The sequence below is a fragment of the Mustela nivalis genome (genome assembly GCF_964662115.1).
Source record: "Mustela nivalis genome assembly, chromosome: 7".
Lineage (NCBI taxonomy): Eukaryota > Metazoa > Chordata > Mammalia > Carnivora > Mustelidae > Mustela > Mustela nivalis.
The window spans coordinates 26,302,245-26,317,273 of record NC_139026.1 but is presented as its reverse complement, the minus strand read 5'-3'; the positions used below and the strand labels follow the sequence as shown (position 1 = coordinate 26,317,273).

General features: G+C 44.3%; 1 protein-coding gene across 1 annotated transcript in view; it reads right to left on the bottom strand.

Moving 5' to 3' along the window:
• Positions 1 to 15,029, bottom strand: part of LOC309870207 (uncharacterized protein) — a gene marked incomplete at its 5' end in the record, with an annotated part of 328,499 nt that overhangs the window by 48,695 nt on the left and 264,775 nt on the right. Inside the window, one exon of the mRNA XM_082742414.1 lies at positions 7,968 to 8,024. The remainder of the gene's footprint in view (positions 1 to 7,967; positions 8,025 to 15,029) is intronic.

Sequence of the window (15,029 nt, the reverse complement as noted above, 5' to 3'; positions counted from 1 at the left end):
TGTCGGTATATGAAATTCAAAACAGTCAAGCATCATCAGTGAAATGTGGTCACTGCTGAGGGTGGTGGGGCCTGGAAAGGGACTTCTAGGGGGGCTGGTCATGTTCTGTCTCTTTATCTGGGGATTGGTGACCTGAATGAGGGTCACCTTCGTGAAAATGATTGAGCTGTCCCTCATGTCTGTGCTTTCCTGTACGTATGCTAGACTTCCAATAAAAAGGACTCCCCCCCCCCAATAAAGGTGACAATAATATCCACCTCAGAAGTTATTTTGGGGGTGCCTGGGTGGCTCAGTAGGTTGGGCCGCTGCCTTCTGCTGAGGTCATGATCTCAGGGTCCTCAGATCGAGTCCCGCATCGGGCTTTCTGCTCAGCAGGGAGCCTGCTTCCTCCTCTCTCTCTGCCTGCCTGTCTGCCTACTTGTGATCTCTCTCTGTCAAATAAAAAAAAATAAATAAATTTAAAAAAAGAAGTTATTTTGGTATTCAATAGGTGAAAGCAGATTATATACCCAGAACGGTGCTGGCATGTTGGGGGTCCATCTTTAGCGGCTGTATATAAAGTCAAAATGCTTCTATCTCCAGAAAGCTTTTTTTATGTCCCCTCCCCCGCTACATTTGAGATGCCAGTCATCCCTTCCTTGTCCACACCTCCTAGACTTCAAGATATTTTTGCATTTGCTCCTCCAGATCCCCACCTCACCCCTGCCCTCAACTCTGGGTCCTGACACCCAGCAATGCCCTCCCCCTTGCCCTCTGGCTTCCTTCCAGGCATGTTGGACCATAAGGGCAGGGAAGAACCAGCAGGAGATTGGAGGAAAGAGAGTGATGTTGTTGTATTTGTTCCCTTGGTGCCCTCCCTGTGGAGTCACTGTGGCCTGGCTGTGTCCCTTGACCAAAGGGCTCAATCTCAGGACCATGAGATCATGACTGGAGCTGAAATCAAGAGTCAGATACTTAACCGACTGAGCCACCCAGGTGCCCCATATTTAAAAAGATAGCATCTTTTTAAAAATGAACTATGGTTACATGATTGTTTATATTATTTTTGATGGTTATTTTAATTTTACACAAAATAATGTTGATGGGGGCACCTGGGTGGCTCAGAGGGTTAGGCCTCTGCCTTCGGCTCAGGTCATGATCCTAGGGTTCTGGGATCGAGCCCCTCATCAGGCTCTCTGCTCAGCAGGGAGCCTGCTTCCTCCTCTCTCTCTGCCTGTCTCTCTGCCTATTTGTGATCTCTGTCTGTCAAATAAATAAATAAAATCTTAAAAAAAAATAATGTTGATGATAAAACACGGTCAGGAATAAGCTTTACTGGCTATAATGGGTTGAACTGGGGTCCCCAAATGATACGTCCACTTAGAACCTCAGAATGTGAACTTATTTGGAAAATAGGCCTTTGCAGATATGACCAAGATAAGGTTCCCTAGATGAGCTCATTCTGGATTTGGGTGGGCCTTACATCTAATGACAAGTGTCCTTATAAGGGACAGAAAAGATGACACAGAGACCCAGAAAGAAAGCTGCATGAAAAAGAAAACGGAGACTGGGGTTATGAAGCCCCAGACAGGGACTGCCAAGGGTTAACGGAGGCAGCATGAGCTAGAAAACAGGCACAGAGCAGATTCTCCCTTAGAATCTCCAGGGGGATCCTGACCCTGCCGACACCTTGATTTTGGACTTGTGGCTTTCAGAACTATGAGAGAATATATGTCTGTTGCTCGAAGCCATCAACTTTGTGGTAGTTCGTTATGGTAACCCTTGGAAACTAACAGACCAGCAGAGTAACTTGCTAACAGTTTGTAAGTCACACCAATTATAAGTCCGGCCCACTGGGCTCTTGTTGACTTACACCCTTCATTTAGAGAATGTTGGTAGGTTACCACAGCTATGGTTTATTTTGAAATGTGATGTTAAATGTCTATGGCTAATTAAACGCACAAGGTCACACAGCAACGACCTTTCACAGGGCGGTAGACTGGACCATTGCTTGATTTTTTTTTTTTTTTGTCTTTTTTAATTTTAGAAAGTCAAATATGTTCGGAGATAAAACTGAAAACACTGGACTTTTATTTCAACTGAAAGCCAGGGTAGCAAGGGTTGGGGTCAAATAGCCCCGGATAGGAACCCTTTAACTAAGTGGATAAAGTAGGAAGAATTACTGAAACTCTCTAGGCTTCCCCTGTTCGTTTGTAAAATAAGAATTACTGAACTCGCTGAAATGTTACCAGTTAATTGAATATAGGAGACATCGCCTTGACAAAATCTTACCATTTCAGGAAAGGAGGTTAGAGGAGGCTAATTATAGGGCTTGGGGGTCTGGGTTCAAGGGACTTCAAGTGAGTCTTTTCAAAGAAGGACTTGCCCAGAATTGGGCTAAGATCCTGACATTATAAGTTAGGATTAGTGAATACAGTGAGGTGAAGATCTTAAAGCAAGTCTTGAAGGGTAACTGTGCTTTGAGGAGAAAAAGAAATTTGCTCAGAGTGAAGAGACTGTTATCTTGGGTAAGTTATCTGCAGGAATTTCCAGAAGCGAACAGAGAACTTATTTACTGGTTTATACTCTTACCTTTCCCAGGCAAAGTTATCATGGAACAAATAACTGAGTCATATTGACACAGGGGGTCTCAGTGCTAAGTCCCAATAGCTAGGACACGTCGATGACCATTGTCCCAGTTCTCAAGGCAATGACATCCACTTCTTGTGGCTGCGGTAAGGAGGAAATGAGATCATGGTCTACCAGACCCACCACATCACAAGAACTAAATAAGCAATAACCTATTATCATTACTACTACTACTACTACTACTACTACTGCTGCTGCTGCTGCCCACTTTTAATTACTTGGAAAGGGAAGACAAATGTAGCTGTAAAGGTGTGACCCCCTCAGGTTGTTCATTGCCTTTTATAAGAAGCAAAGCACATGGCTTTGAGTTTTCTTGTAATTCAGGAACTACCATGAAGCTGCTAAGTTTGTTGGTAGAATTTGCATTTATGGAAATAAGGGGACAAAAAGGAATAAAAAGTGAGGGTGCCATTTCTGCGTCGTCATCGTAATTCTAGCGGGCTTTGTATTTGCACTCCCCCTAGGACCCTAGAGTAATTAGCTCCCCATGAGAGCTTCCCCTTGCCCAGGCTGAGGGCTGAACTTGATGGTCCTACACGGGAGTGCAATGCTTCACGGGATCTGGAGGTCTCTGCTCATTCACTGTGCATAATGTCAGTCGAAGAGTAAAATTTGTTCGCAAGGGGAACCTACACCTCTTCTGCCTCCGAACATACAAAGCCCAGAGGAATCCCTGAGTGTGTGTGCGGGCTACAGAGTCCATAGTCAGCATCCAAGTCTCACCCTAAGGAGCAGAAGATCATGTGTCCAGACGCCTCTCTGACTTGGAAGACAGTGCTCACTTGTGCTCCCTCTGTTCCCCCCCACTGAGCCCTGGATTAGTGTTCTAAAGACAGGAGGGACCATTCCGGTTCAGACTAGTAACAGAAACAGTGCTGTAAATGAGCAAAAATGCAATGCACGGACTGTGTTTTTAAAAAATGAAATAGCGGGACACTTGGGTGGCTCAGTGGGTTAAGCCTCTGCCTTCGGCTCAGGTCATGATCCCAGGGTCCTGGGATTGAGCCCCACATTGGGCTCTCTGCTCAGCAGGGAGCCTGCTTCCTCCCTCTCTCTCTGCCTGCTTCTCTACCTACTTGTGATCTCTGTCTGTCAAATAAATAAATAAAATCTTTAAAAAATGAAATGGCAGTGGCTGACTCTTGGTTTCGGCTCAGGGGGTTATCTCAGGGTCCTGCCGAGCATGAAGTGGGCTTGAGAGTCCTCCTCCCTTCTCCTTCCCCCTCTGCTCCTCCCCTGCTCACATGCACTCTCTCTCTCTCTCTCTCTCTCTCTTGAATAAAAATGGTAATAATAAAAATGAAATGGCATGTAATTTCCAAACCTGCTGTGGATTTAGAAACCAAGTAGAGGATGTACTTAGCTAATGACTAGATAAAGTGATCTATAATGAACATTTTTTTATAGGCTTAATTGGTCTGAACATTTGCCCTACACTGCTTTTGCATTATTAATTTACTCCATTTGTTAAAAGGGTTTCCTACGCTGGGACTTCCTTTCAGTTTTGAATTCCAAATATTGATATATTCTGGCTTAATAGCAGAGGGCCTGCGGGTCAGGGTCCAGGGACTTACTACTTAGATCGGCATCCCGGCCTGCCATTTTCTGGCTGTGTGTCCATGACCCGATTACTTAACCTCTCTGTGCCTCAGTTTCTCTAGAAACAAAATAAAGTAATCCTCACCATTACCAGGGAGGGTATTTGGAAGGATTTAAATGAGTTGATTCACGTAAAAAGTTCAACGCGGAGTAAGCATGTCATACATTTTAGCTCTCATTTATCTTCCTTAAAATTGCCCATAGAAATTTTACCTCATGACATTCCTAGCAACACTGTCTTATTGCTGGTGCGCCTGGTTCTTGGCCACACCCCTCTGAAGAATGAAGAGGTAGACCAGACAAGAGCAGCAGGCAGCAGAGAAACACTCATTGAGAGATAGCAGTGACAGCACAAACCTTCCCCTTCCCTCAAAAGGGAGGTCCCCAGAGGGTCGCCACCTGCCACCCGAGTTTCTCAGTCTAGGGGTTTTTATGGGCTTGTTGTCAGGCTGTTTCAATCTGATGAACCCTCCCTGCACCTGCCATCCAACCAGGTTTTTGTCACCTATCTGTCACATGGGGGAAGGGTCAAATCCTTTTAAAGCTGGTTTCCTGGGGGTGGGGGTGGGGGGCCTGTGGCTGTTCCCACATGCCTGCTTTCCAACTATCCTTCATCATTATGGGGTCAATACCATGAGAAAAAAATTCTGCGATGCCTTTAGTTCAAACCCTTGACCCAGGGGCATTGAGTTAGGAAAAGGGCGTTGGGCAAGAAGCTAAGAGAGTTGGGTTTGAGGTCCAATGGGGCCATCAAACCCGCAATCCTGAATGCCTCCCTTCAACTTTCTGGGCGGACCTATTTCCTCAAAACAAAATAAATAAGAGGAGGGGACTGACTACACCCTCTCTCTTTGTTTTTGTTTCTGTTTTTATTTTTAAAGAGAGGAGGTGTGAGCCCAGGAGAGGAAGGGGGGGGGCAGATGGAGAAAGCAGGGTCCACACCCAGCACAGAATGGGGGTGGGGAGGCTGGCTCGAGGCCATGACCTGAGCCAAAATCAAGAGTTGGGCTTTTAACCCACTGAGCCACCCAAGCACCCCAGACTGCAGCCTCTTAAGACTACACAACGTGCTAGAAAGAACCCTGGAGCAAGACTCTTTGGGACTCTTTAAGCTCAATTCTAGTACTTGTTGGGTGTAGCTATTTACAGCACGTCACATGATCTCCTGGACCCTCAATTTCCACACCTGGAAAATGAACAGAGTAATATTGGAAATGCCCTGCCCCAGTTAGTGGTGAACATAAAATGAGGTAATGAAAAAAATACTTTATAAAGCATGAAATAAGTGTAAGATAATAATATCATTAACTAAATTCTATTTAGTCTAATTTTTATACTAAATCTCACTGTTTTCTGGGCCTCTGGTTGGCTTCATTGGTTAAGCAATCAACTCTTGATTTTAGTTGAGGTCATGACTGATCTCAGGATCATGATCTCAGGGTTTTTTTTTGTTTTGTTTTGTTTTGTTTTTTATTTATTTGACAGAGAGAGATCACAATAGGCAAAGAGGCAGGCAGAGAGAGAGGGAAGCAGGCTCCCTACGAAGCAGAGAGCCCGATGCGGGACTCGATCCCAGGACCCTGAGATCATGACCTGAGCCGAAGGCAGCGGCTTAACCCACTGAGCCACCCAGGCGCCAGATCTCAGGGTTTTGAATCCAGCCCTGTACTGGGCTCTGTGCTCAGCTTGGAGTCTGCATGTTCCTCTCCCCTGCACCTCCTCCCCTCTCTCGCAAATAAATAAAATAAATCAATCTGACTGTTTTCCTATAGTCTTTTACCAGTGTTTGTGCACCTGTGTGTAGGATTCTGTGAGTTAGAACCAGACTATAAAGATGTATATGTTGGCTTTCAAACCATCTACTAAAGACAACAACATCTTCCCTTAGTTAAGGCAACAGCTATAAATTTTCAATTCAAACATGACTCTATGAGTCAAGAAATTAAAAATTATCTATTTTCCCTTCTTTGCACAGATATCTCTGCAACCAAACTCTGAGAATAAATTTGCTGCCCCTGTCTGGGGGTTTCTTGATATTTTAAGAGGGTTGTTTCAAGTGAAGAGAATGAGTGGAGATTATCTTCATAAAGGAAGAGCACGTATATCTAGCCCCTGAAAACACACACACACACACACACACACACACACAGATCAGCATGAACTCTGTGCTCCACCCAGGAAAGCACTTTCCTAATACCAGGTGCTTATTCACGTGGTCCCCTCCACCAGCAATTCCTTTTCCTCCCACTTCTGCCTGTCAGGTCATACCCAGAATTCAGGGCTTTGTTAAAAATCTCAGATTTTCAGTGAGATGTATTGAGTGTTCTTTGCCCTATCAGTAATCTTTCCGAAAGCCCTTCCCTTTTTAAAGATGATAAAACTGACAGAGAGGGGGCGCCTGGGTGGCTCAGTGGGTTAAAGCCTCTGCCTTCGGCTCAGGTCATGGTCTCAGGGTCCTGGGATCGAGTCCCGCATCGGGCTCGCTGCTCAGCGGGGAGCCTGCTTCCCTCTATCTCTCTCTCTGCCTGCCTCTCCGTCTGCTTGTGATCTCTGTCTGTCAAATAAATAAATAAAATCTTAAAAAAAAAAAACTGACAGGGAGATTAACTGATTTGTTCAGGTCACCTTGGAGGAATTTGCAGAGAAGTTTAACTCAAATCTTTTCCCCCTATGCCCCAGGGGTATCTTCTCAAATCATTGTGGTCTGAGCCAATCTACATCCCCCTCACCAGTCCAGGTCTCTTGATGGATACTAGTATCACATGTTGCCTTGCTTTACAGAGTTCCTTGTGAATAGAGACCTCCTTCCCCAGAAAACAGTTCCCATAGAACCGGAACCATTCTATTCTCCAAATCCCTCAAACCTTTTAGCGTCCTGTATCCATCTAGCTCTAGGAAAGTTTGTATTTGTTGAATTGGAATGGGATGTCCCAAGGGTATTTCCTACCACCTTTCCATGAATGAACTTGGTTTTGTATAATTCCACTTTGAGTCTCCCCTAAGGAAGATCTTCTGGAAGTATCAAAACCACCACAGGTGAGAGGCAGGACGTGGTCAAGACCCAAGGCCTGTGGTAGCCTTCTGCTGGCTCTGTAATCTCAAACATAAAGCTCTCCTTGGGAAGAACGGGGCGTAATGGGCAATCTCTTCCAGGAAGCTTTCGAGAGTGAACTGTTCTTGACATTCCCTGAGTTAACTGTGGCCTGAAGGCCCCAGGCCATTTGCAGCAAGATTTTAATGACTATTATTACTTCTGCCATTACCACCACCCAATAAAAACCATCACTGACTTGACGGGATTATCCGCTGCTGAGCAGAGCCACCAACTCCAGCTTGTGACAGAGCATATGGTCTTTGCTGACAGTATTATTTATCAAAGGAGGATAAAAATCACCATAGTGCTGTGCTTTTCACAGGAGGTAATGGCTTGGGGCAAGACTCAGCTTCAACTCAGCCTGGGTTTTCAAAGACACAGCCCCCCTTTTCCCACAAAGCACTTCACAAAAGTGAAAATGGAACACATGCTGAATGGGATTTTCAGAATGATGAAAACCCTATAATTAGGAAGCAGTAGTCAAAATTATATTACCCCATAAGAGCAAAGCTTCGTAACAAGTTAATGCAATTACTACTTCAGCTTTTCTAGAGATAGAAGCAAACAGGGCAATTAAATCTCGGTCTTTATTTTTGCAGGGGCTTAATGAAAGGAAAATAAATGAGCTGCATCTCCTTCTTCCTACCTCTGTCTCTGCTTTGCCATCGGGGACAGGCTTCCCACCTCCTCTCTCCAATCTTGTCTGAAAAAGAAAACAGGCCACCAGCTGTGAGATGGATTAGGCCCCAAAACTTTGTACATGGAATAGAAGCCCTCATTTTTGACAGAGACTGCCAAGAATTTTGCATCACTGCCAGCTTTCTATTCCCTCCATTAGCCAGCCTATCCTACTTAACAAAAGAGTCTCTGTGTGATTTGTCTGTGAATGTCCACACATCCTGTGTGCTTTGATTTTGTCCTGTCCCCATGCATAGTAGTAACCTACTTCACCATCTTTACCTGTAACACTTCCCCCACACAAACCCGATTCATTCCAGACAAACGATGGACCCACAATCCCCCAAACACAGATGTCACTTTTCGATGATGACCTTTATGCATACTATTCTCTCCGCTTGTGGAGCCATTTTGGAGAAGGTACCAAAGGAAGGTGATTTCTCCTAACTGTGTACATTGGAGGAGGACACTGTCCGATACAAGTGACTGGAGCTCAGTGCCACAAAGAGGACAGATGGGACGGTGGCTCACTTCTCTGATGCTAAGAAAAAAGCCCAGAAACTCACCTATCTACATGTAATTATAACATTTAGTATCCGGTAGTCCTGAGCCATAACGACCCGGTTGGACGTGCATCATTGTAAACAAACAGCCAAATTTAGTAAATGGTGGGCCCAATTCTGAACACAGAATAGTGACTTCTGGGTGATCATTTTGACCCATCGAAGTCACACATTTCTGGTTCAACAGAGGTGTTCCATGAGAAGCCCGAATACTGCCTAAATGGGACCCAGATCAACAAATAGGTTAATTTAAATAAATTAACCTGTTTTTTTACTGAATATAAGGTACCCCTGATCATGAGACACACCATCATTTAATGTAAAAATAACACCAATTCAAGCATGCCACCATGTTTTCCTATGTTAAATTTATTTGTTACAAATAGGTATTTATTAAACAACACAGGACCACGATATGAACATCTTTGTCAAGTCCCCAAACATACCACAACCACCATCATGTCTGTCATTGACCCACAGTAATTTGATACCATCAATTGTCTGACGCATCCTGATTTCCAAGTTGCTGAATTGTAAGAAAATGGGATCTTCAGCATGGACGAAATAACCTGTATTTCAGCTGAGATTCTCATGCAATCCACAGCTTCTCCTCATTTGACATCAGCTCTAGCCCCAAGTGACATAGGGATCTTGTCTGTGCCCTTGGAGTCTTCTTCTGCCTCTGTCTTCCCCTCCTTATGCTCAGTGATGGTCCTCTTAGGGCTCTGTCTCATGCTGGCCTACTGCTTAACACTGGCCAGTTATTAAAACTTTAAGCTTTTTTTTCCCCCCAGTTTTCCAAAACCCCTTAATGCTTGCCATTGTCACCTTATTCCTGCCATTATTGCTCTTTATTTTTCTTAAGCCCTTTTTTTTTTTTAACATCAAGAATAAGTTCCTTTGATTAAAAACCTGTAACTGTCCCTGTTCTCTCCTAAGAGGCTTTTAAGCGCATGCAAAGATTTGGGGCAGAAAAGAACAAAGATCCAGGTGCTAGTTCAAAGACTGTCCCTCCCCCACTCTGAGGAACCACCTAAACACACCCTATCAGCCAACCTTTTTTCTTTAATTTCAATTTCTTTTTTTCTCTTACAGTTACACAGCAAGATCAAAGGAACACCTTGTCCCTGGGCTTTTGGCACAGAAAAGTCTTTAACTCCTTACTGGTCATCCCGCGTTATTCAACGGTCTCATGACACCCACCCCACCCCACCCCTCCCCCCCCCAACCCCGGCCAGAGTGAGCAAGAGGCTCCCGCTCCTCACACCCTCCCACATGCAGACCCATCCCCCTAGGCTTACTGTTACTTTTTATAAAATTTACTTTGTTCCACCTTCAAAGAGGCTTTTAAAATTCATGTCAACCTGATTTCCCCTGTCTAGGAACGTTAGGGGACATGTGGGCATTCTGTGATGTGTCCTGGTTCTAAATGTCCCCAAGGGTGGTCCTGACCCACTAAGAGTCAACTTAAAATATTTACTTCCCTGGCTCCCAACCTGAGGTGATCTTGTCCTTCAGTGACTAGTGACAGTCCTGCTCTTCCTACTCAGTGTTTATATACAGTGCCATGTAGGAAAATGTTTCACAGCCCGCTGTGGGTAGAGGGAGGACATTTTGACTTTGTCAGTTTGGGCGGTGTAAACACTGCCATCACCGCTGATTTCAAGCCACCAACGTGATGTCACTAAACGCAGGAAACAGACATAACTTCACCAGTAGAGCTAATAGTAAAATGTAGGAAAATGATTAGGAAATGATGAGTTTTGACGATTAACTGTCTTTGTTTTTAATGTAGTTTCTTTTGTTCTAAATTATATAAATTTTGTTAAAGTTATGTAATTTAATTTTTAATAATGCCTGCATTTAGTAGCCAGTTTATGAAACTCTGGAAAATTTAGCACTTGGCTCTTGCAAGCCAGAAGGAGCACCTCCAACAAATATATTTAATTATATATGTAATAAAGCATATGCTACCTTGTATTATTGTTATTATGTTCATCTTTTATGTACCCAATTAGACTAAATTCTCTGCAATATGAGGCCATTTGTCTTTTTACTTACTATGCTGCTAAAAACAGAACGTAATTAAGCTCTAACTTTCATAATGATATTTATTCATTGAAAATGTTTTTGGGGTGCCTGGGTGGCTCAGTCGTTAAGCATCTGCCTTCAGCTCAGGTCATGATCCCAGGGTCTTGGGATCAAGGCCCACATCAGGCTCCCTGCTTGGTAGGGAGTCTGCTTCTCCCTCTCCCACTCCACCTGCTTTTGTTCCCTATCTGGCTGTGTCTCTGTCAAATAAATAACATCTTAAAAAAAAAAAAAAGAAAGAAAGAAAGAAAGAAAGAAAATGTTTTTGATGGGCTATTAAAATCCAATAATAACAAAATCCTGGCTGTGTCCCAAATCTGACTCTTCCTGCAATCACATTTTTTTTTTAAGATTTTATTTATTTATTTATTTGACCCAGGGAGAGATCACAAGTAGGCAGAGAGGCAGGCAGAGAGAGAAAGGGAAGCAGGCTCCCTGCCAAGCAGAGAGCCTGACGCGGGGCTCAATCCCAGAGCTCAATCCCAGGATCCTGAGATCATGACCCGAGCTGAAGGCAGAGGCTTAATCCTCTGAGCCACCCAGGCACCCCTGCAATCACATCTTTAACCCAAAGAGCTTATGAGCTAAAAAAATATGCTATCAAAAAAACCATATTATTATCAGCATAACTAAATCATCTTTGCCACCAACTATAAGATCATCTACTATTAAGAGCAGGAGTGACCAGCTGTGTTATCAATGCTGTTGAGAACACTGGGAGAACAACTGTCAATCACCAAAAGCAAACCAGCTGCCTCCTATTATTGCTGAAGTTAGAGCTCTCTGGGAGAAAGCATTCTTGGGGTGGGCGTCCCCTGATAGGGTAACCAAACTGACAAACTTAATTAACCAAATCCTCAAAAGCGATCACCCCCTTTACAATTTACACTTTAAAAAAATTAGCATATGGTGTGCCTGGGTGGCTCCATTGGTTAAGTGTCTGCCTTCACTCAGATCATGATCCCGGGGTCATGGGATCAAGCCCCACATCAGGTAGCCTCCACTGAGAAGGGATCCTCCTTCTCCATCTCCCTCTACTGCTCCCCCTGCTTATGTGCTCTCTCTCTCTCTCAAATAAATAAATAAATAAAAATTTTAAGAAAAGAATTAGCATATAACCCCAAAAGCCAACTTACTATCAAAGAGATACTATTAGTATCCTCATTGGAGAAATAGCTTTTCTGCAACAATAATTTTGGTTTCAAATAAACAGGATCCTTCATTTCCCAGAAGCAAGAAATCAGGTTTGCCATGAGAATGGCATTTGTTGAGTATCAAACCAGAAGACAGGAAATATGAAGGTCTTGAAAGATGCGTACTCCAGGATACAAACAAGTACATCATCTCTGTTCCACAGTGGAGTGTATATGTCTAAACCCAAGACTATGAATATTTACCGAAGTGTGTCTGTCATAGTTAAAAGTATTGGTAAAGTCTGTGAAAATTCTCTATGTATGTCACCAAAACCACGATTATCTCCCACCACAGGAGTTAACAATTAAATGAATTTTAGCTTTATAGGCTATGGTTACACGGCAGACATAGATGCCTGAGAATATGCCCTAGTCCAGGGTTGGCAAATACACAGGCGCATACGCTCCCATCCACCCCTTCCCACACCACGGCAGACATCATTAATGGATCACTACACTCTTCGCCACTCAGTGCAACCATTCTTCCCAACACGGCTCTACGGCAAGCACTCCAAAACCTGGCCCTGGGCTCTAAACGAAGAATTAGGCCTCTTGTAGGAAGGGTAAGGGCTCCATGCGACTAGTGCATTATTTCAGGCTCATTTTGATGGTGCTGCTATCAAAGAGTGAACCTTTTGAAAATCTTGTTGCCGGTTCGTTCCCCGCTGTAAACCCCAAGGTGTGAAGTCAAGAGCTTTACATTGGCCTTGGCTTTTCTCCCCTCCAGCATTGCCCTGGAGAGGTGTCCTATCAATTGTTCACCGTCCCTGTGGTCCGCAGAAGTACATTTTAGAAATCCCTTATGTAAGCTTTTCTGGCTTTTTGCCACTACCACTAGAGGGCGCCACGGAAAGGGAAAGGGGGTAAAACTAAAGCCATTTTCCTTTTCAGTGTCTTCCCATACTGACTCTCCGCTGAACTTTTACCGTCTCGATGAGGAACTCCTGACCTAGCCTGCTCCCCGCCTTGGATGCCCCACACAGCCAGCCGCTTTCCACACAGAAACATCTCTTTGTACCTCCCTGTACCTGCCCCTCTCCTCCGATCCCAATCAACTGACATTCATCCCACTTTCCTGTTTTCCGTGTCTTCTTCCTCCCAATTGATTGTGAGACCCCGAGGGCGAGGCCTGGCTTTGTGTCCCCATGCCGTTGTGGTGCCTAGCACACAGCTGGTCCTGTGCAAGCCTTTGTGTGTCACCTTAGAGACCCAACGCGCTGAAAGTCACAGGCCTCTCATTCAGGGTGAGAGAAATGAAAACCATACCATCTCGTTAAGTTGCAGCACATTTCCCACAAGTACTTAGGCATGTGCTTGGGCCCTGCTCTCTCATTTTCTTACCATGAAACAATTCTCATAGGGGCACTAGTCTTCGGCCCCTCTGCTGGGTAGACTTCAGCTTCTTGGCTCTGCGTCCTAAAGGTCTGATACAGAAAGAATCTGGATGTCATTCACCCAATGCTGTAGGAGTTTTCACTGACGGTCTCCGGGAAAAGCTGAGGCGGACAAGCTTCTAATCCAAATTACTCCCTTCTCCCCCTCTGAAATTCTTAGAGTCCCCCCCACCCCACCCCAGGTTGACTTTAATTACTTCGCCCAATAGCCTTTTGCAATTGGGCAAGCTCCTGGGAGCATTTTGAAAGGCCCTGCGAGCTTCCTGGTCAGCATTTTCAATCTCTAATTATAACTTTGCATGATGGCTTCACTTAATACTTGTCAGGTGGGGCTGGGAGTAATTGATGGTTTGAAACTCAATCTTCAGCAGCCACCACCAAGGTATTGAGGCTTAATTCCTCTTATGTTCTTAGAGAAGCTGCTGAAAGCGAAGAGGAAACGTATGCTATCCTCCATCCTAGGGAAGCACAGGGACTTTATTAGAGTGTAGTAAAATATTTATAGGAACTTTTAGAGCTTGTGGGGCTCAAGGACTGAATTCACCTCACTTTTTCATTGGCACTCTTGCTTCCAGGGCAATCTGTCATGGGGTGGTCTGGGTATGTGACTTTGGAAATCCTGCTTTTAATGAACAAATGAGGAAAGGTGTGTGCTTTTTCTCTGGAAAGAATATTTTTCTCTCCCACTGCCTTCAAAAGAAGATAAAAATGTGCTAACATACAGAATAGAAGTAAAGGGACTATTCTGAAACAGAGACGGAAGGATTTTGACTAGAGAAAGGACCATCGGTGATGTTAGAGGATTTCTTTAATTCAAAGAATAGGCTTAACTTTTTGTTCAGAAGGGAACTTTGTGTCTCAGTCTTGAGTTGTGAGTTTCTGTTTTACCAAACTCGTATTCTTATTGCTGGCTTCGCGGTCTCCTCCTCACCTTCCCTTAATCCTCCATGTTGCTTTGTTGGTATTTATTGTCCTTCTAGCAAGCCATCTCATTCGTTTCCATACTGCCTCTTCCATCAAAGGTAAACTAAGGTAACTTCCTTAGCCCATTCCAGATGCTTCACCCATCCACCCACTCATTCATAAAACATGAGTCACCCGTTGGCTTGATGGCACAGGTACAAACACAGGGCAGTCCCCACTCTCAAGGGACTCTGTTTAGTGAGACGGTTTCGAACCATCTGGCAACATTACAGACTACATGAAATATTTAAGCTATGTTAAGATTCTCAGAGACTGTCACCATTCCTCCATGCCGGAGGGTTCTGAGGAGCTGACACATGTGTAACACTAACCTAGTGGACAAGATGTAACTATGATTCCTTGACCTGAATCTAGAAGTCCTTAGTGTGCCAAGTGCTGGGAAAGAGAGCTGAGGGAAGGCCAGGAGAAGTCTGGAACCTCAGCAAAGAACAGGCAATCAGTTCATAGAAAGAGAGTTCCATCTTCCTCTAGTTCAGCAGCTGTAGGTAAGATACCATATTCCCAAGAATTAGGCTTTTCCCACAGCAGAGCTGTAGCAACCTATTATCAGCTTACCTGGAATGATGCACATTCTCTCTCTTAACATTCTCCCTGGCCAAACTAGCCAGATCAGGGATAAACCTCAGGGCCCCCAGTGGGATTCTGATATCTAGCTGCAGCACTGGTACTCCAGCCCAATAAGAAACCACGGTTTTTATGAAGTCCATGATCCTTCATGCCAAAAAGCGCACTAAGACATCAATCAAAGTGGAGGCTAACCTCCAAAGGAAAGAGTTTCAAAGAGCATTCCAGATTTCACCTCACC